At 45.6% G+C, this 21,497-nt stretch overlaps 1 protein-coding gene across 1 annotated transcript in view; it reads left to right on the forward strand.

Moving 5' to 3' along the window:
- The window catches only part of LOC122928255 (A disintegrin and metalloproteinase with thrombospondin motifs 2-like), a 670,803-nt gene that overhangs the window by 383,288 nt on the left and 266,018 nt on the right, over nt 1–21,497 (forward strand). The window lies entirely within an intron of this gene.

Here is a 21,497-nt window from a genome sequence, read left to right on the forward strand (position 1 = left end):
AGAACCAATTCAGTTATGAATTCACTTTTTGGGGCTTACATGACAGAAAATTTCAAAACTACACACCAAGTTATTAGAAACAGTTTTTACACACTTTGTTAACCCTTGAGGTGTTTCACAGGAATTAATTCAAAATGGAGGTTAAATTTAAAAATTTCACCTTTTTTTGCAGATTTTTCATTTTAATCATTCCCCCCCCCCCCCAGTAAAATAGCAAGTGTTAACAGCAAAAAAAAAAAACGTAATATGTATTACCTTAATTCTACAGTTTCTAAAAACATTCCATGTATTGTTGTACACTCATGTATGTGTGCATATCAGGGCTTAGAAGGCAAGGAGTGCCCTATGGTTTTTGGAGGGCAGATTTTGCTAGAATGGTTTTAAGGTGCCATGTTTCATTTGACAAGACCCTGAAATATCCCTACAGTGAAAACACCCAAAAGTGACCCCATTTTGGAAACTAAACCCCTCAAAGAATTTGAGAGGTGTATTGAGTGCTTTGACCCTACAAGAGTTTCAAAGAATTTATAAACACTTGGCCGTGAAGTTAAAAAATACATTATTTTTATTAAGAAAATGTTGCTTCAAGCCCATATTTTTCACAATGAGTAACAGGAGAAAATGCACCCCACATTTTGTTACCCATTTTTCCCTGAATATGGCAACACTCCATATGTGATCAAAAACTGATGTATGAGCGCATGGTAGCATTCAAAAGGAAAGGACCGCCATATGTCTTCTGGAGGGCAGATTTTACAGAAGTGGATCTTGGGAGCTATGTTGTATATGAAGACACCCTGAGATAGCCCTACAGTGGAAACCGGAAAAGTGACCCAATCCTGAAAACTACACCCCTCAAGGAATCTTTCAAGGCATGTAGTGAGCACTTTGACCACAAAGGTGTTTCATAGAATTAGGAAACACTTGGCTGTGAAAATGACAAATTTTCACTTCCACAAGGGGTAACAGGAAAAAATGCGCCCCGATATGTTACACATTTTCCCCTGAATACGGCAAAATTTCATATGTAATAAAAAACTGATGTATAGGTGCATGGCAGGACAAACTGCAATATATGGATTTTACATGCAAGCCGAATAGGCAGACACAAATGTGTCATGTCTCACGTAAAAAATTCCTGAGGTCCCCAGACAGTGAAAAACTCAGAAGTTTTATGGTCCGTGGAAGCGGAATCCATAACGGAATTCTTAGATAACTCAAACCTTGTACGCCGAACTTTAAAACAGAAGTTCGCTCATCTCTAGAAATGACACATTTAAAAGAAAATATACCAGACCCCAATTTTCAATTTCAAAAGGGGTAACATGTCAATACCACATACAGTACAGACCAATAGTTTGGACACACCTTCTCAGTCAAAGAGTTTTCTTTATTTTCATGACTATGAAAATTGTAGATTCACACTGAAGGCATCAAAACTATGAATTAACACATGTGGAATTATATACATAACAAAAAAGTGTGAAACAACTGTAAATATGTCATATTCTAGGTTCTTCAAAGTAGCCACCTTTTTCTTTGATTACTGCTTTGCACACTCTTGGCATTCTCTTGATGAGCTTCAAGAGGTAGTCACCTGAAATGGTTTTCACTTCACAGGTGTGCCCTGTCAGGTTTAATAAGTGGGATTTCTTGCCTTATAAATGGGGTTGGGACCATCAGTTGCGTTGTGGAGAAGTCAGGTGGATACACAGCTGACAGTCCTACTGAATAGACTGTTAGAATTTGTATTATGGCAAGAAAAACGAGTGGCCATCATTACTTTAAGAAATGAAGGTCAGTCAGTCCGAAAAATTGGGAAAACTTTAAAAGTGTCCCCAAGTGCAGTCACAAAAACCATCAAGCGCTACAAAGAAACTGTCTCACATGCGGTCCGCCCCAGGAAAGGAAGACCGAGAGTCACCTCTGCTGCGGAGGATAAGTTCATCCGAGTCACCAGCCTCAGAAATCGCAGGTTAACAGCAGCTCAGATTAGAGACCAGGTCAGTGCCACACAGAGTTCTAGCAGCAGACACATCTCTAGAACAACTGTTAAGAGGAGACTCTGTGAATCAGGCCTTCATGGTAGAATATCTGCTAGGAAACCACTGCTAAGGACAGGCAACAAGCAGAAGAGACTTGTTTGGGCTAAAGAACACAAGGAATGGACATTAGACCAGTGGAAATCTGTGCTTTGGTCTGATGAGTCCAAATTTGAGATCTTTGGTTCCAACCACCGTGTCTTTGTGCAACGCAGAAAAGGTGAACGGATGGAATCTACATGCCTGGTTCCCACCGTGAAGCATGGAGGAGGAGGTGTGATGGTGTGGTGACACTGTTGGGGATTTATTCAAAATTGAAGGCATACTGAACCAGCATGGCTACCACAAGATCTTGCAGCGGCATGCTATTCCATCCGGTTTGCGTTTAGTTGGACCATCATTTATTTTTCAACAGGACAATGACCCCAAACACAGGGTGAGCTGGACCGCAGAGTGAAGGCAAAAGGGCCAACAAGTGCTAAGCATCTCTGGGAACTCCTTCAAGACTGTTGGAAGACCATTTCAGGTGACTACCTCTTGAAGCTCATCAAGAGAATGCCAAGAGCGTGCAAAGCAGTAATCAAAGCAAAAGGTGGCTACTTTGAAGAACCTAGAATATGACATATTTTCAGTTGTTTCACACTTTTTTGTTATGTATATAATTCCACATGTGTTAATTCATAGTTTTGATGCCTTCTGTGTGAATCTACAATTTTCATAGGAAAAAATGCGTATAGCAGCACAACGAAAAATGTAAGTCTTATCTTGTGGTGGTGCCAGCCGTGTTGGGAGCCAGTCAGAAGTTCCCCCTTGGATGCGTCGTATAGAAGAAACCGTCTAAAAATGCGACATTGTTGCTTGAGAAAGACCTTTACGGTCGAAACGTCACATTTTTTTTGCTGGTGAAATAAATTCCACTGAATTGAAGACAGGAGAGTGCTGCGGTTTCTTCTACAATTTTCATAGTCATGAAAATAAAGAAAACTCTTTGAATGAGAAGGTGTGTCCAAACTTTTGGTCTGTACTGTATGTGCTTGTAGACTGCTGTATGGGCACACAGCAGGGCTCTGGAGACAAACTGCTAAATATGGATTTTGCTGGCCTGAGCAGACACAGTCAGTAATTGTCTGTACTGACTAGCGCTCAGCAGGTGCAGGTCGCCCGCAAGCAGATGGTGCATTGTGTGAAAAAATCTAATCTAAAACTACCTGAAATTGACTTGGTTTACTGACTTAGGGGGTGCAGGACGTACGTAAACAGATATTTTTTGTGAACGTGTATGCCAAAACCGTGGTATATAAATTTACAACCGTAAAAAAATTGAAAACAAGCTAAGAATTAACATATATGTGTATAGTGGAAGTTAGCTTTACAAATGGTAGGCAGTCGGCAGGATTGGATGCAACATTTCTTGGAAAAAACAACAACAAAAATTGTTCTAACAGGATGGCTTGCCTTCAGCCCATCAAAGTTCAGTCACATAAAGCACTTATCTTCAGCCCTCATGTGTCATATAACAGTTCATTTTTAAATAGGCAGACATACAGGAGTCACCATTGTGCAGAGTCTTATCTTTTCCCTTCTCTGGAACACTGGAGACGAATGCTCCCAAGTAGAGTTGAGCGGACACCTGGATGTTCGGTTTCGACGGGTTCGGCCGAACTTTACAAAAAAGTTCGAGTTCGGGACCCGAACTTGACCCGAACCCGAACCCCATTGAAGTCAATGGGGACCCGAACTTTTGTGGACTAAAATGGCTGTAAAAATGTCATGGAAAGGGCTAGAGGGCTGCACATGGCATCAAAAGTGGTTAAGAGCATGGCAAGTGCTCTGCAAACAAATTTGGACACGGAAATAACTTTAAATAACATAAAATACGTACAAATTAAAAATAATAATCTTGATCTAGAACAGGGGTGCACAACCTTTTCTGGTTGGGGGCCACAGAGGTCCATATAGAGTAGGAGTTTGAGGAGGTGGTAGATGTGACGGTGTAGGTGGAAGCGGCGGTGGAGGGGGTAGCCTACACTGCTTTTTGGTTTTACATTTATTTAAATTTTTTCAAATTAGGGTACACCCCAAAACATTGGGAAATATAACCTGTGATAACCCCCTCCAGTCTTGCTAAACACTTGTCCAGACAATACACTGGCTGCAGGGCAGGCCAGCACCTCCAAGGCGTAAAGGGAAATCTCTGGCCATGGGCCCAATTTGGAGACCCATAAGTTAAAGGGGGCAGACCCATCATTCAGTACGTGTAGGCCTGTGCGCACATACAGCTTCACCATTTCGCACATCCCTGTGATGTCCACGATCCAATTGGATATCTTCTCTATAAACTTTAGATGTTCTTTTATGCGCCTACCATGGTGATCACAGGTGGCAGGGAAGCAGGGTTTTAGGCCGGAGAGGGAGCCTGGGAAAGGGATACCACATCCAAGGGAGGTCAATGGATAAAATTAAAATGTAATCGAGCGAAAATGTGGGACAAAGTATTGAAGCATAAGCTTCCAAGTTAAGGAGGGGGCACGCAGCAATTACCCACTCACGACTCGGGGAGGTAGTGACTATAAATACCCATACAGGACTCTTTGAATGATTAATACAAAATTACAGGGAATGTCGCTGTGGTATTTTGGATTAGGAAACGTTAGACAGGAAAGGGCACTGCTGCCGCTTTGTTGACTTCTGCAGATAACTTTTGCCTGATCGCACGCCCCTGTGACGTCCACCATCCATTTGGATATCTTCTCTATTGACTTTTGATGTTATTTTTTGAGCCTACCATGTTGATCACAGTTATCGGCGAATCAGGGTTCCATGCCGGAGATGGAGAGTGAGAAAGGAATATCTCATCCAAGGGCGGTCAATGACTGCAATGGGATGAAGCGGAAATGTGGGACAAGTTATTAAAGCAGAAGGATCGAATGAAAGGACCAATTAAAGATGAATTTTAGAAATTTAAAGGGGTTGTCCGGGTTCAGAGCTGAACCCGGACATACCCTTATTTTCACCCCGGCAGCCCCCCTAAGGCTAGCATCGGAGTATCTCATGCTCCGATGCGCTCCAGTGCCCTGCGCTAGATCGCGCAGGGCACAGGCTCTTTTGTTTTCAATAACACACTGCCGGGCGGTAACTTCCGCCCAGCAGTGTGTTCGGTGACGTCACCGGCTCTGAGGGGCGGGCTTTAGCTCTGCCCTAGCCGTTTTACTGGCTAGGAACTCTGAAAAATGTCACCGGAACTCTGAAAAATGCCTTTGCCCTGCGCGATTTAGCGCAGGGCAAAGGAGAGCATTGGAGCATGAACTGCTCCGATGCTCATGTCAGGGGGGCTGCTGGGGTGAAAATGGAGGGCTGTCCAGGTTCAGCTCTGAACCTGGACAACCCCTTTAAGTCCCTGTCACCTATGCAGAGTAGGGGTTTTTCATTGCCAGAAATGGGTTAATGTCACCCATCAATGGAACAGATTATAAAAAAAAAAAAATCGGTCCCTGTCCCCTATGCAGAACAGGGGTTTATTCACGTCAAAAATTGAAAAATGTCAACCCAAGAATGTAACAGAAAAATGTGTGAAATTTATTAACCTGTCTACTAGGTAGAGCAGGGGTCTATCACAGCCAAAAATTGGTTAATGTCACCCGAAAATGTAAAAGAAACATTAGTGAAATTTATTAAGCTGTCAACTAGGCAGAGTAGCGGTATATCACAGCCAATTTCATCCGAAAAATGTAACAGAAAAATTAGTGTTATTTTTTTTTTAACCTGTATACTAGGTATAGCAGTGGTATATCACACCCAGAAATTGCTGAATTTCACCTTAAAATGTAAGACAAATTAGTGTAAAATAAAATATGTACAAAAAATAACTTGATTTATGAGGTGGAGGTCCATATGGAGTAGGAGTTGGAGGAGGCGGCGGACGTAGCGATGTAGGTGGAAGCGGCATTGAAGGAGGGGGTAGCCAACACTGGTTTTAGGTTTTAATTACTTTTTTATTAGAGTACACCCCAAAAGAGGGGGCAATATAAAAAATACAACAAGGAGCAATTGTGCTGTAGTATAACAATGACTGGGTAAGGCCGGTACACATGTCTATTCTGCACAAGGTACGGACAAGTCCTGTGGGATCCATGCCTGGTTCATTTTAATGAATGTGAGCTTGTTCACATTGGCTGTGGACAGGCGGCTGCGTTTGTCTGTGATAATGCCCCCTGCCGTGCTAAACACACGTTCAGATAATACACTGACTGCAGGGCAGGCCAGCACCTCCAAGACGTAAAGGGCAGACTCATGCCATGTGCCCAATTTGGAGACCCAGAAGTTGAAGGGGGCAGACCGTCATTCAGTACGTGTAGGCGTGTACACACCTACTGCTCCACTATGTTGGTGAAATGCTGCCTCCTGCTAAGACGTTCCATATCAGCTGGTGGTGTTGGTTGTTGTGGCGTGCTGACAAAGCTTTTCCACATTTCAGCCATGCTAACCCTGCCTTCTGACGTGCTGACGGTGCCCCAGCTGCGTTGGCAACCTCTTCCTCCTCCTCTGCCTTCGCCTTGTGCTTTCACTGTGCCCCCGCTGTCAGGTGGGAATTTCTACCAGCGTGCACTTGTACTCGCGCATCTTACGATCACGCTCCAGTGACGGAATTAAGGATGGTACGTTGTCCTTGTAACGGGGATCCAGCAGCGTGTCCACCCAGTAATCAGCACAAGTTAGAATGTGGGCAACTCGGCGGTCGTTGCGGAGACACAGCAGCATGTAATCGCTCATGTGTGCCAGGATTCCCAGAGGCAACGAAAAGCTGTCCTCTGTGGGAGGTGTATAGTCTGTGTCCTTTGTATCCCCCCAGCCACGCCCCAGTGATGGCCATGAGCTGGTCTGGGTGCCACCCTGCTGTGAACAAGGTTCCTCCTCCTCCATCTCCTCCTCCTCATCCTCCACCTCGTCATCCTCCAGAACTGTGCCATGGCTGGACAATTGTGTACCTGGCGTTTGTGGGTGCAGGAACCCACCCTCGGAGCCACTTGTGAATGACTGGCCGGAAACCATACAAAATGATCCCTCTTCCTCCTCCTCCTCCTCCTGTGCCACATCCTCTTCCAACATCGCCAGCGGCGTTTTTTCAAGAAGGCATAGAAGTCGGATAGTAACGCTGAGAATAGCGTTATCGGCACTGGCCATGTTGGTGGAGTACTCAAAACAGCGCAACAAGGAACACAGGTCTCGCATGGAGGCCCAGTCATTGGTGGTGAAGTGGTGCTTTTCCGTAGAGCGACTCACCCGTGCGTTCTGCAGCTGAAACTCCGCTATCGCCTGCTGCTGTCTGGCCAGCATGTGCAAGATGGAGTTCCACCTTGTGGGCACGTCGCATATGAGGTGGTGAGTGGGAAAGCCGAAGTTAAGCTGCAGCGCTGACAGGCGAGCAGCATCAGGGTGAGAATGCCGAAAGCGCGAACAGACTGCCCGCACTTTATACAGCAGTAATTTTTAAGGAATCTCTGCACCACCAAATTCAGCACATGTGCAAGGCAAGGGATGTGCGTCAAACCAGCTAGTCCCAGAGCTGCTACGAGATTTCGCCCATTATCACACACCACCAGGCCGGACTTGAGGCTCACTGGCACTAACCACTCATCGGTCTGTTGTTCAAGGCCCGTCCACAGCTCCTGCGCGGTGTGGGGTTTGTGCAGTGTCCCAGGGGGTCAGTAGTGTAGCTTTAGGTATGCTGGGCTTTGTAGTGCAGGGTAACCCATTAACCTGGGACTCACTGTCGTCTTCAAACAGGTCAGCACTGGAACAGGCAGGTGATGAATGTCGTGACGCCAGTGCCAATTGAACGGTGGCACACCGTGTAGTGACAGGCGGAATAATTGAGGAATCTTTATATTTGAATAACAGGGTAACTTTACTGACGATACTTGAAGATAGATGAACAGTCAGTAAGTACAGTTCCATTATATTCCACACGTTACAAAACAGTCATAGCAGTGGTTCAGGCTATTAAGCGCAGCCGCAAAAAGCTATCTTCAAGACAGGCCTCCTAGGATCAGGGCTTTCCTCTTACTCTAGATGTAGCAATACACTTCAGGCAACTATTCTCTCTGCAGGGGTACACTTACTTCCTCTCCTGCTTTAGTTCCTGGCTGTAAGCAATACTCTCAAGGTCCAGACACCCAAATCACGGTGATAACCCTTGAGCAAAGGTTTTGTAGAGGTTCCTCTTTTCTCCTGTGGACAGGCGGTTACTTAGAGTACCTCAGGTATACTTGACCTGGAAAACTGGGTGGGAATGATCCTCCACACCAGTGGTGCAATTTCTGCACTAGTTACTGAGTCCTGAATCTCTCAGAACCCACTCTGAACTAGGAACTTCCAACTACTACTCTTCCTGGGTTAGGCCCTAGCCTATTTATACTAACTTCGGGGCTCCCTCTGCTGGCTGGAATATGAAGTGCCGGCTACAGGCCTAACTTTCTTAAAGGGAGCTACACATGTTAATATAGCAGTGTCGGGTAACCTACCCGTATACTGCATTTGTCCCCCAAACAGATACGTTTTAAAACTGCCTGCTGTCGTTTACCCCTGGCTGTGCTGAAGTTGGTGGTGAAGGTGTTAAGCTGACTGGATGAGTAGCCGGTAGAGGATGAGGAAGCGGAGTATATGGAGGAAGCAATAGGAGGCAAATTGAAGCGTTGGTGGAAGGACATGCGCCAAACTGCTATCTGCCTCAGGCACTCAGCCGCCACTGCATTCACCTAGTGTGCTGTTATGGAGATATAACGTCCCTGACCGTGCTTACTAGTCCACTTATCCGTAGTGAGGGTCACCTTGCCAGAGATGGCGTTGCACAGTGCACACCTGATTTTGTTCCCCACTTGGTTGTGCAGGGAAGGGATGACCCTAGGAAACCCTGCTAACAGAGTCATCAAAAAGCATAAGAGACTGCTGTATGACTTGGGGCTCAGACTGCTTGGCTGATTTCCAAGAGGGTGAGGTGAAAGACTGATGGACATAGTCTGTAGGTGCCAAATCTGATCTTTCAGCAGGAGACTGGGTGGGAGACAATGTGAAGAAACTGGAGGCACTGTCAGCAACCCAATCTACTATCGCCTGTACTTGTTCTGGCCTCACTATTCGTAGAGCCGCTTTAGGCCTGACCAAATACCGCTGCAGGTTCTGCCGCCTACTCGCACCTGAGGAAGGGGTGCCACTTCCCTTATTTATCTCTCCTCATATTTCTCAAATTTAGGATCTTGCCCTAAATGGGTGTTTTATTAATAGCAGAATTGAACGACAGTATGTAAAGGGTGTACCTCACATGTACAGATGCAGACTATGGCACAATTAAGGATTTGTGGGTGTATCTCTCAATGACATATGCAGCAAAGGCTGCAAAAATCATTTTTTTGCACAAAATGGGTGTTCTTTTATGACAGAATATGACAGCAGTATATAACCGTGGAATTTCACATGTGCAGATGCAGCAAGGGCTGTAAAATTGTGTATTTTGCCCAAAAAGGGTGTTTTATTATTAGCAGAATAGAACGACAGTATCTAAAGGGTGTATCTCAAAATGACATATGCAGCAAAGGCTGCAAAATATATTTTTTTGCCCAAAAATCTGTGTTTTTTTTTATAACATATGACAGCAGTATATAACCCTTGAATTTCATATGTGCAGATGCAGCAAGGACTATAAAATTGTGCTTTTTAAAACCCAGAAAATTATAGCTATATTTCTAGCTTAAATTGCACACTGACTAATGCGGCAGAGGCCCAAGAAGGCTATTGCAAAAACTAATGCGGCAGAGGCTGCAAGGCTATTGCAAAAATTGGGTGTTATTTCAAAGCCACAAATTGATTGAAGTGTTTTTAACAATAACAGATGTAGCAAGGGCTGCAATATTAAGTATTTTGCCCAAAAAGGGTGTTTTTTAAAACCCAGAAAATTATAGCTATATTTCTAGCTTAAATTGCACACTGACTAATGCGGCAGAGGCCCAAGAAGGCTATTGCAAAAACTAATGCGGCAGAGGCTGCAAGGCTATTGCAAAAATTGGGTGTTATTTCAAAGCCACAAATTGATTGAAGTGTTTTTAACAATAACAGATGTAGCAAGGGCTGCAATATTAAGTATTTTGCCCAAAAAGGGTGTTTTTTTTACTAATACTATATGACAGATGTATATAACGCTTGAATTTCACACATGCAGATGCAGCAAGGGCTGTAAAATTGTGTATTTTGCCCAAAAAGGGTGTTTTTTAAAACCCAGAAAATTATAGTTGTATCTCTAGCTTAAATTGCACACTGACTAATGCTGCAAAGGGTGTTTTTTTAGAACCAGATTATTATTGCAGTATTTCAAGCTTGGATTTGAATGTCACAAAAGCACAGATGCAGCGCTGGTGCACTGAGCTTGCATAAAATGGCCGCAGCCGCCCACCTAACTAACAGACGGAGAAAATTTATTTTTCTCTGTCACTTGGCTCAGGGCAGGGTAAAAAGATTATGTACTGCACCCACACAACTAAATCTATGTAGATCGCTGAGTTCAATTGGAGTTCTGATTAAAGATTCTGTCCCATTCTCTCCCTCACAGCAGCAGCATCCTCTCCCTACACTAAGAAGACATGGAAGGTACGTCTACCCCATATGTCAAATGTGGGGAGATGTGCCACCCATTAGGACACTAAAGTGGTTCTGTGGGGGTGAGGAGGGTGATGACCCATACTGGATTGGGGGGGTTTATGACCTATATCTGATCGGGATAGGGACACGCCCCCCCCCCCCTCCCAATAGAATGAACATATGAGCCCTCTAACCATGAAGCTGAAATTTATGAAAATGGGACTAGGTACTCTACCCTTAAATCATCTCAATATAGCGGACTCCAAGCTTTTGATTTTCTCTGGTAAAAACTCGTATAACTGGGCTTCCCTTGGATCCTGTGGACAATAGACTTGGTTGCCCTTATCAATATGGATGTCAGATAAAAATGGCCATTGGTGATGATTTAGCTAACTGAGATATTTATAGAGTAAAGTAGAATGTGCTACCGAATAATATGATGAGCGATAACAGGGCTGTTTATTGCGTTTCCATGGCGCCGACTGGAGACGCACAGCGCAAGAGCTGGGAGCCTGATGCCAGATCCATTGGCTGCGTGTGTCGGGCGCACTGTGCGCATGCAGAGGCGGGGTTGTTTGGCATCAGGTCTCCATGGTACCTGCGGGGTGTGCTTTACGCAGGCGCAGCGAGATAGCATCGTATCCCATTGACAATGGCACGCATGCGCCCTAGACATAGAGGAACGCCGAGCAGAGCATGTTTTTCCGCTGGACATATGAACGGTCTACTTAGCGAAATGTACCCCCGGTTCCCATCAAGCACTGTAGTAAGTTTGTTTTTATGTTTTATGCATTATGAAGAATCACGTTTGGAATAAGGTGTTTAATAGCCCCCATAGTTGGGTATCACAGTGAGAGGTAGCACATATTTTGAATATGTAATTGCTGATTAACATACTTAATTGGGTCATGTGACCTATCTAAGAGGGTATATGAATTTGGCTCTGTTCACATTGTCAGTTGCCACACAGGTCGAAACGTCGCATTGTGCTGGTGAATAAACCTTTGGATATTCAAGACTGGAGAGTGCTGCGGTTTTCTTCACAAGTGTATCTATATCTGGGGGGAGTTCAGGACTGACTCCCGACACGGCTGGCACCACCACATTAAGGAACGGTATTTACCCTTTTTTCCGTTGTGCTGCTACACTTTGTTTTTTCACATCCTACACTAAGCACAGCAGAGTGATGTGCAGCGCTCCGTGCCTTCAGCTTATATAGAGGCTGGGTCACATGCTGCACTGGCTAATCACAGCCATGCCATTAGTAGCTGACTGCCTCATAGAATACTTTTTTTCAGTTTTTACAAAGGAAAATGAAGGAAAGAGACCTCAGTTAGGAAGGAAGACTAAGGGCTGTTTCACATGAGCGAGTCCATTGCGGGAATCACGCTCCGTGTGTGAGTGTGATCCTCTGCTCTGGACTTGCAGGAGCACACGGCATTATCATGATTTATAATGCTATGTGTCTCTGCTTGGCCTTTTTTCCACAGAATCATAGTGACATAAAGCTGTCAGTATGATTCTGTAGAAATAAGGTCAAGCAGAGGCACATAGCATTGTAAATCATGATAATGCCGTGCGCTCCTGCAAGTCCAGAGCAGAGGATCACACTCGCACACGGAGCGTGATTCCCGCAATGGACTCGCTCGTGTGAAACAGCCCTAATGAATCTTTTGATGCATGTGTCTTTACAGAGGAAGAGGTTCTAAGCCAACTGTCTAAAATTAATACAAATAAGTCACATGGGCCTGATGGGATACATCCAAAGCTATTAAAAGAGCTTAGCGGTGAACTAGCAAAACCATTAACAGATTTATTTAACCAATCACTTGTAACAGGGATTTTTTGACCTAACCACAAATCTGAGTGATTGACAACTGTGTGTCATCCTCTTCCTCAACCTCTTGAGACAGTAATTGCGGCTGAGTCACTGGCAACTGTGTCTCATTATCATCCACCTCATTAAACACTAATTGCCGTTCCCCAGCATCATGTTCTTGTGAATCTGGATGCTCAAGAGGTTGGGAATCGGGGCATAAGATCTCAGGTCCCTCTTCAAGCGTGCTTGGCGAGCGGGCCAAATCAATTAATGGCGATGCAAAGAGGTCCTCGGAATATCTGAGTGTGGGAACACTTGTTTGGCAAGACTGTAAATGGTGGGACGAAGGAGGATCAGGGTGAGGATTGTGTGGACCAGACTCCTGGCAACTGAGACTGGACTTTGTGGAAGACAGGGTGGTGCTTAACCGACTGGAAGCACTATCTGCTGCAATCCATCTGACCACCTGCTCGCACTGGACTGACTTCAAGAGTGGTCTCCTGCGCCGGCCTGCAAACTGTGACATCTTGGATGATTGTTTTTCTTGTGCTCTGGTAGCAGGCACATTTTCAACGCCTCCAGGGCCACTGCCTCTCCGTGCACCATTAGCATCATGGCCACTTCCCCGTCCCTTAATGCTCGCCTTCTTTATAATAAATGTTATATGTTATAAGGGACCGTTTATAGGCAAAGTGTGGATAAATTATGGAAAAAATATAGTTGTTTTCGCTAATATTTTTCCCAATATCTAGCCCTGACATACACACTATTGCAGCGCAGATATGACAATTCACTGCAGACACCGTTTATACGAAAAGTGTGGATAAATTATGGGGGAAAAAAATTGTTTTCGCTAATATTTTTCCCAATGTCTGGCCCTGACACACACACACACACACGCTATTGCAGTGCAGATGTGACAATTCACTGCAGATACCATTTATAGGCAAAGTGTGGATAAATTATGGGAAAAATATATTTGTTGTCAGTAATATTTTTTCCATTATCTGGCCCTGACACACAGAAGGTATTGCAGCACAAATGTCACAAGTCACTGCAGACACCAAAAGTATTGCAAAGTATGGAAAAAAAAAGAATTGCTGCCAGCCTGCCACCACACACAATAATACTTAACAGGACTTTTTGGTCTTTGATATGTTTTTCTATTGAATATATTGCCATCACACTCCCTACACTATCTGTCCCTTCCTAAGCGCAGCTCTCCCTGACTCACAATTAGCCGAACCCGCTCAATTGCAGTGATGGCAATACTTACCTGCATGTTTATTGGCTGCTTAGCAGCTGCGAAACGTGCAGGAAGGAGACTCTAGCACGGCGCTCGAGCACATGCAATACTCGGCCGATTACCGCCATGTGCCAAGCATAATGATGCTTGAGCCGAACAGGTATTCGGCCGAGCATGCTCGCTCAACACTACTTACCATCAATAACCTTACCCCTTGGATGCATATTAAAGGCCAGGGGACTGGGCACTTGACGCTGCCTTGTCAAGGATAAATCCTTGACAAGGCATCAGCATTGATATGAAGCTTCCCTGCCCTGTGTCACCCTTGCATTGTTCCCTTTATTTCGGCACATCCATTTTAAAGGGGCATGGTCTGATACCAAGCGGGACTTCCTACCTACCAAATAGTACCGTAGAGCCACGAGGACCCACTTTATTGCTAAACACTCCCTCTCCACTATTCAGTAGTTTCTCTCACAGGAGGCGAGTTTCTACTCAAATATATGATGGGGTGTTCTTCCCTATTTACCTCTTGTGACATTATTGCCCCTAAACCAACCTCTGAGGAATCGGTCTGGACAATAAACTCTTTTGAGAAGTCTGGTGCAATCAGCACAGGCTGACTGCATAGGGCTTTTTTAAGGTCCTAAAACACCTTTTCTGCCTCTTGAGACCGCTAGACCATTACTGACTTTCTCCCTTTTGTAAGGTCTTTTAATGGTGCTGCGATGAAGGCAAAGTTTTTGGACAAATCTGCGGTAATAGCCAACAATCCCCAAGAACGCCTTCACTTGTTTTTTTGTCCAAGGCCGTGGCTACTCCTGGATTGCCTCCACTTTATTTACCTGTGGTCTTATTGTGCCCTTCCCTACAATATATCCCAGATAGTGAGCCTCCTCTAACCCAACGGCACACTTCTCCGGGTTAGGCTACTTTCAGGCTACTGCGGATCCGTCTAGTATCTGCATAGACTGATCCGCACCGATAATGCAAACGTTTGTATCTGTTCAGAACGGATCTGTTTGCGTTACTCTTTAAAAAAAAAAAAAGTCAGCGTTGCTCAAAATAACAAACAAAACCAAAACAATAGCCGTCTGGCTCCTGCCTATCTCACTCGGCAGCCCTAGCTAAACTCATAACACAAAACACAAAGAGCATTTTCAAGGGGAAAACAGAGAAACTTACAGTTCAGTTGTTAGGTAGAGAAGCCGACCTCTCTCAGAGCTCCTAGGCTTGCAGCTTCTCAAACAGACTGCACAGACTCCCAGAGAGAGCTCCTGGGTCAGGGCTGCTGACTTAATTAGTACATCTGTGTGAGCAGTCCCCCAGGCAGGTAAAACCCGGACTGACTCCGGGTGGTCAGGGAACCCACCCAACTCTTCCCTGACCGTCTCCAGGACCCTAAACTGGCCTTCTTTTTCCCAGGAAGCTTCTGGAAACAAAGAAAACCAAACCTTCCTGGAGCCTTTTAACACATGAAGTGCCGGAAACTTGGTGCATTATACACACCATCCAGCACTTTCTCTGCAAAACATTGTGACACCCTGTCACATACCCCCTCCCTCTGTTCGAACCCGTGGGTACGGACACTTTCCAGTGAGTCACCCTTGCATTATGATCTTTGGCCCGTGACATCCAGGTAAGAGGGGAGTGATCTGTCACTAACTGAAATCGACGGCCGAACAGATAGTATCGCAGAGTCTCCAAAGCCCATTTGATGGCCAAACACTCGCGCTCCACAATACTATCGTTTTTCTCAGCCGGGGTTAGCTTCCTACTCAAATATATCACTGGGTGTTCTTCTCCATGCACCAACTGTGACAACATAGAAGCATCTGTTTGAACAACAAACTTTTTTTTTAAAACAGGAGCGATCAAAACGGGCCTACTGCATAACACCTCCTTGAGTTTACAGAACGCAACCTCAGCATCTTTGTTCCAAGAAATTCCCCCTGAGCTTTTGCCCTTGATTAGGTCCGTAAGTGGAGCAGCTATGGTGGCAAAATCTGGAATAAACCTCTGGTAATACCCTACCATGCCCAGAAACGTCCTCACCTATTTATTTGTGCAAGGTTGAGGCCACTCCTTAATTGCCTGTACCTTTTGAGCCTGAGGCTTGATGAGGCCTTTACCAATAATGTACCCTAGGTATCGTGCCTCTTCAAGGCCCAGGGCACATTTCTTGGGATTGGCCGTCAGACCAGCCTGCCGAATTGAGTTTACCACCGCTTGGACCTTGGGAAGATGACTTTCCCAATCCGAGCTGAATATCACCATGTCGTCAAGGTACGCCGACGCGAAGTGCCGGTGTGTCCTGAGGACTTCATCCATCAACCTCTGAAAGGTGGCAGGGGCCCCATGAAGCCCAAATGGCATTTTCACATACTGGAACAGGCCCTGTGGAGTAGAAAATGCTGTCTTTTCCCTAGCCGTTGAAGTAAGTGGAATCTGCCAATATCCTCTGGTTAGATCCAGGGTGGTAATGTACCTGGCTGGACCTAACCTTTCTATCAACTTATCCACCCGTGACATGGGATAAGCGTCAAACTTTGAGATCTCGTTTGATTTGTGAAAGTCGTTGCAAAACCGTAAGGACCCATCCGGTTTTGGTAGCAACACCACAGGGCTACTCCAATCACTATGTGATGGCTCAATAACACCTAGCTCCAACATTCTCTGGATCTCACTGGCTACTGTCTGTCTGCGGGCTTCAGGAATGCGATATGGCTTCAAGCGAACCCGAGCTTGTGGATCTGTAACAATATCATGCTTTATTACGTGAGTGCAACCTGGCCACTCTGAAAACACATCAGCATTCTTAAGGAGGAATTCCTTTACCTCTTGAGCTTCTGCCCTTGACAGAGTCTCCGAGACCTTCACCTCAGTAACTCCCCTCTGAAGTGTAGGGCTGAGAGGCTCAGCCGCCATAGAAACTAACAGTTCCTTCCAGGCCTTTATTAAATTGACATGATAGATTTGCATTTTTTTCCGTTTGTCGGGTTGGTGGACTTTATAATTCACATCCCCAATTTTCTCTACAACCTCATAAGGCCCTTGCGATTTTGCTAGGAATTTACTTTCCACGGTGGGAACCAGAACCAGGATCCGGTCAGCCGGCTGAAAAAACCCTGAGTCTGGCTCCCCGATTGTATCTGCGACTTTGGGCCTCTTGAGCCTGTCTCATATGCTCTTGTACTATGGGCATTACAGCTGTGATGCGGTCCTGCATCTGTAGAACATGTCCCACCACGGAGCGGTGGGGAGAGGGCTCCTCTTCCTACGACTCCTTTGCAATATCCAAAAGCCCCCGGGGGTGTCGCCCATACAAAAGCTCAAACGGGGAAAACCCAGTAGACGACTGAGGCACCTCACGAACAGCAAACATCAAGTAGGGGAGCAGGCAATCCCAATCTCTCCCGTCTGCCTCAACGACCCTTTTTAACATTCTCTTGAGGGTTTGTTGAAGCGCTCAACCAACCCATCAGTTTGGGGGTGATAGACAGATGTTCTTAACTGTTTTATACCCAGCAGCTTACACAATCCTTTCATTATGTTGGACATAAAAGGTGTTCCTTGATCCGTCAGGATCTCTTTGGGAATGCCTGTTCTAGCAAACATATGAAACAGCTCCCGGGCAATTGTTTTAGCTGACGTGTTCCGCAGAGCAACCGCCTCGGGATACCTAGTGGCATAGTCTAAAACCACAAGAATGTATTGCAGACTTCACCAGGGGCCCCACCAAATCCATTGCAATCCGGTGAAAAGGTACCTCAATGATGGGTAACGATACCAAGGGTCCCTGCTAATGAGGCGCAGGGGATGTCAACTGACATTCTGGGCAAGACGCACAGAATCATTTGATTTCTGCAAATATACCAGGCCCAAAAAAAACTACCCCTTGCTGAGTTTTCTCAGCTGCCAGGTGTCCTCCCATGGGTTTGCTTGCATTTGCCTATCTCTTTCCGCAGCCTCAGCTAGTGCCGTCACCTGAGTACTCAACAGACGTACAATTTCCTGCTGCTCCTCCTACTGGGCAGCCAAAGCCTTTTCATATCTGGCATTAGTCTCTCGCTGGACTGTATTTGTGTCTTGCTGGGTTGCACAGGCTTGTGCCAACCTCAACACCAGGTCTTCCATCGTATTGGATGATAAGGTGAAATGCAATTCAAGTTGCTAGATAGATGGTATCTGGCAGGGGTCCGTCTGCCCACATCCGACACCAATTTGTGAACTGTTACACCTTCCTGCGGTGTTGTTCTGGGCAGAAACAGGAACACTGACAGCTGTGTAGCTTGTGCGTCAGACTGTTGCTACGTATTTTGCAAGTTGCTCAAAATAACAAACAAAACCAAAATAACAATAGCCATCTGGCTCCTGCTTATCTCACTCGGCAGCCCTAGCTAAACTCATAACACAAAACACAAAGGGCATTTTCAAGGGGAAAACAGAGCAACTTACAGTTCAGTAGTTAGGTAGAGAAGCCGACCGGTCTCAGAGCTCCTAGGCTTGCAGCTACTCAAACAGACTGCCCAGACTCCCAGAGAGCTCCTGGGTCAGGGCTGCTGACTTAATTAGTACATCTGTGTGAGCAGTCCCCCAAGCAGGTAAAACCTGGTGGTCAGGGAACCCACCCAACTCTTCCCTGACCGGCTCCAGGACCCTAAACTGGATTTCTTTTTCCCAGGAAGCTTCTGGAAACAAAGAAAACCAAACCTTCCTGGAGCCTTTTAACACATGAAGTGCCGAAAACTTGGTCCAATATACACACCATCCAGCACTTTCTCTGCAAAACATTGTGACACCCTGTCACACTTACATTAAAAGTCAATGGGGGACGGATCCGTTTTCAAATGCATCATATGGTGTCAGTGAAAACAGATCCGTCCCCATTGACTTACATTGTAAGCAGCAAGCAGCGTTTTGGTGTTCGCCTCCAGAGCTCTGGAGGCGGAACGGAACCAAACTGATGCATTCTGAACAGATCCTTATTGAGGCTGAACTGATCCATTTTGGACCGCTTCTGAGAGCCCTGAAACAGATCTCACAAACAGAAACCAAAACGTCAGTGTAAAAGTAGCCTTAGCAGTAAAGCCAGCTTTCCTGAGGGAATCCAGTATAGCCTGTACCTTACTTAGATAGAATTCCCAGTCCGTGCTAAAGACCACATTATCGTCTAAGTATACTGCTGCGTACCTTTTATGGGGCCCCAAGATCTGTGTGACAGTCCATTTGCGCTTTTGTGACCGCTACCAGGGACTCTCTATCCTTCCAAGGTTTAATTAAATTGACATGATAGAGTTGGATGGGCTTTCTTTTCCCAGGCTGTTGTATTTTATAATTGACTTCTCTAACCCTTTCTACTACTTCAAAAGGACCCTGCCACTTGGCCAGAAATTTGCTTTCTACCATGGGAACCAGCACTAGTACCCCGTCCCCATGGTTGAACTGCCTCACCTGGGCCGCTCTATTGTACACCCTGCTCTGGGACTCTTGGGCTTTCTGCATTTACTCCCTCACGATGGGCATAACACTGCTGATGTGATCTTGCATTTGGGCCATGTGTTCTATAACACTTCTGTAAGGGGTAGCTTCACTCTCCCAAGTCTCCTTGGCAATATCCACCAATCCCCTGGGATGTTTCCCATATAATAACTCAAATGGAGAGAAGCCAATGGAGGACTGGGGGACCTCTCGGATGGAGAACATAAGATATGGCAATAGATAATCCCAGTCCCTCACATCCTTTTCTACCACCCTTCTCAACAACCCCCTTTAAGGTTTTATTGAACCTTAAAGGGGGATAATATACAGAGGTTCTTAGCTGCTTAATTTTCAGCAGGTTGCAGAGATTTTTCATAACTTTTACACCCTGGTCAGCCAGTATTTCTTTTGGTAGGCCAGTTCTGGAAAATATATGAATCAACTCCCGAGCAATGCACTTGGAGGAGGTATTCCGCAGTAATCGGTTTCAGGATACCTGGTGTTATAGTTCAGCACTACCAAAATATACTGGTGGTCTCGGGCAGAACTTACTAACAGCCCCACCAAATCCATAACTATTCTGTCAAATGGAATCTCAATTATTGGCAGGGGAACCAAGGGGCTGTTGCTTGGCAGGTTGGGGAGGACCGACAAAACCTTTCAACCTCTTGGTAACAACCTGGCCAATAGAACCTTTGCTGGATTCTTTCTTTTGTTTTGTCAGTCCCCAGATGACCCCCAAGTAAATGGGTGTGGGCCATATCAAGGACCATCCTTCTATAAGGTATTGGTACCACCAATTACTCCACAATGTCATCATGCATCTTAGTAACACGATACAGTAAATTATCGCTGACAGCAAAATGAGGAAACCTTTGATCAGCATTAGAATCCTGAGGCACCTCATTCAGTACAGTTACATTTTCCCATGCATGTTTCAGGGTGGAGTCTCGTAACTGAGCAGTCCCGAAGTTTTCCAGTGACACTTCTAAGTCTGGGACATTCTTCTCAGGGTTAGACGCCTCATCCCCAGCCAATACTGCAAGAGGAAAACTGTCTGATACCTCAGTGGTCACCCCTACAGCATCTGTTTGGGTTTTTTCACCTAAGGGAATTGGGCTGAAAGAAGGAGAACATGAAACAGGTGCATCATTGCAGTGGGAATGAGACCAGAGTTCCCATAACAACGGAAAATCACGTCCCACAATCAATGGATGTATTAAGTCTTGTACCACACCCACTTCATGGGTCACTGTCCGCAGCCAGTCCCTACAGTCACTTTGGCCAGCAGATGATGCTTAGTGTCCCCATGGATACAAACCACTCCCACCCACCTTTCAGGTATGACTAGGTCATGGGGTACAGCAGCACACAAGAGGGTGACCAGGCTACCTGAGTCCAACAAGGGCCACAACACTAACGCCGTTTACCTGGAGTTGATGCTCCTGGGGACCTGGTTCCTGCAGAGGTTTAGCACTGCAAACAGGACGAGCAAACATAGAGAGGCGGTGGGTAGCACCACACTCAATTGGCTCCTCCCCCCGGGGACAGTGTGCTGCAATATGCCCCGGTTGCTGACACTTCCAACAACAGACCTCAGGTCGGCCTTCGAGTGGGGCTTCAGAACGGGAGGGTGCCTTTCTTGAAATGAAAAACCTCTTTCTCCTGGGTGAGCCACCCAGGTTTTGTCTGTTGGCTCGGTCCTCCTGGTCAGATGCAGAAATGGCTGTGGAGGTTGCTCTTTGTCGACGACCACCAGAGGATCTCACCAACTGCTGTGGTTTACCTTCAGGCTTCAGACAGGTGTCGGTAGTCGTAAACCAACTGATCTAACGTTTTGGGGTCTCCTTGAGCAACCCATCGGTGGATGACCGAAGGAAGTCCATTTACATAGCGATCGAGCACAATTCAGTAGACAATGTCTGCCAGACTCAGTGTCTCGGGTTGTAGCCTCTTGCACACAAGGTGTAGCAAATAAAACATTTGGGAGCGAGACAGCTTATTTTTCTCGAACCCACTTTTTAAGGACCAGTTCAGGTCTGAAGTCACGTTGTGAGGCTTACATAATAGAAACCGCCCAAAAATGACCCCGTTCTAGAAACTACACCCCTCAAGGTATTCAAAACTGATTTTACAAACGTTGTTAACCCTTTAGGTGTTCCACAAGAGTTAATAGCAAATGGAGATAAAATGTGAGAATTTCGATTTTTTTTTTGGGCAAATTTTCCATTTTAATCAATTTTTTCTAGTAACAAAGCAAGGGTTAACAACCAAACAAAAC

The sequence above is a fragment of the Bufo gargarizans genome, chromosome 2, assembly GCF_014858855.1.
Source record: "Bufo gargarizans isolate SCDJY-AF-19 chromosome 2, ASM1485885v1, whole genome shotgun sequence".
In the NCBI taxonomy this organism is placed as follows: Eukaryota; Metazoa; Chordata; class Amphibia; order Anura; family Bufonidae; genus Bufo; species Bufo gargarizans.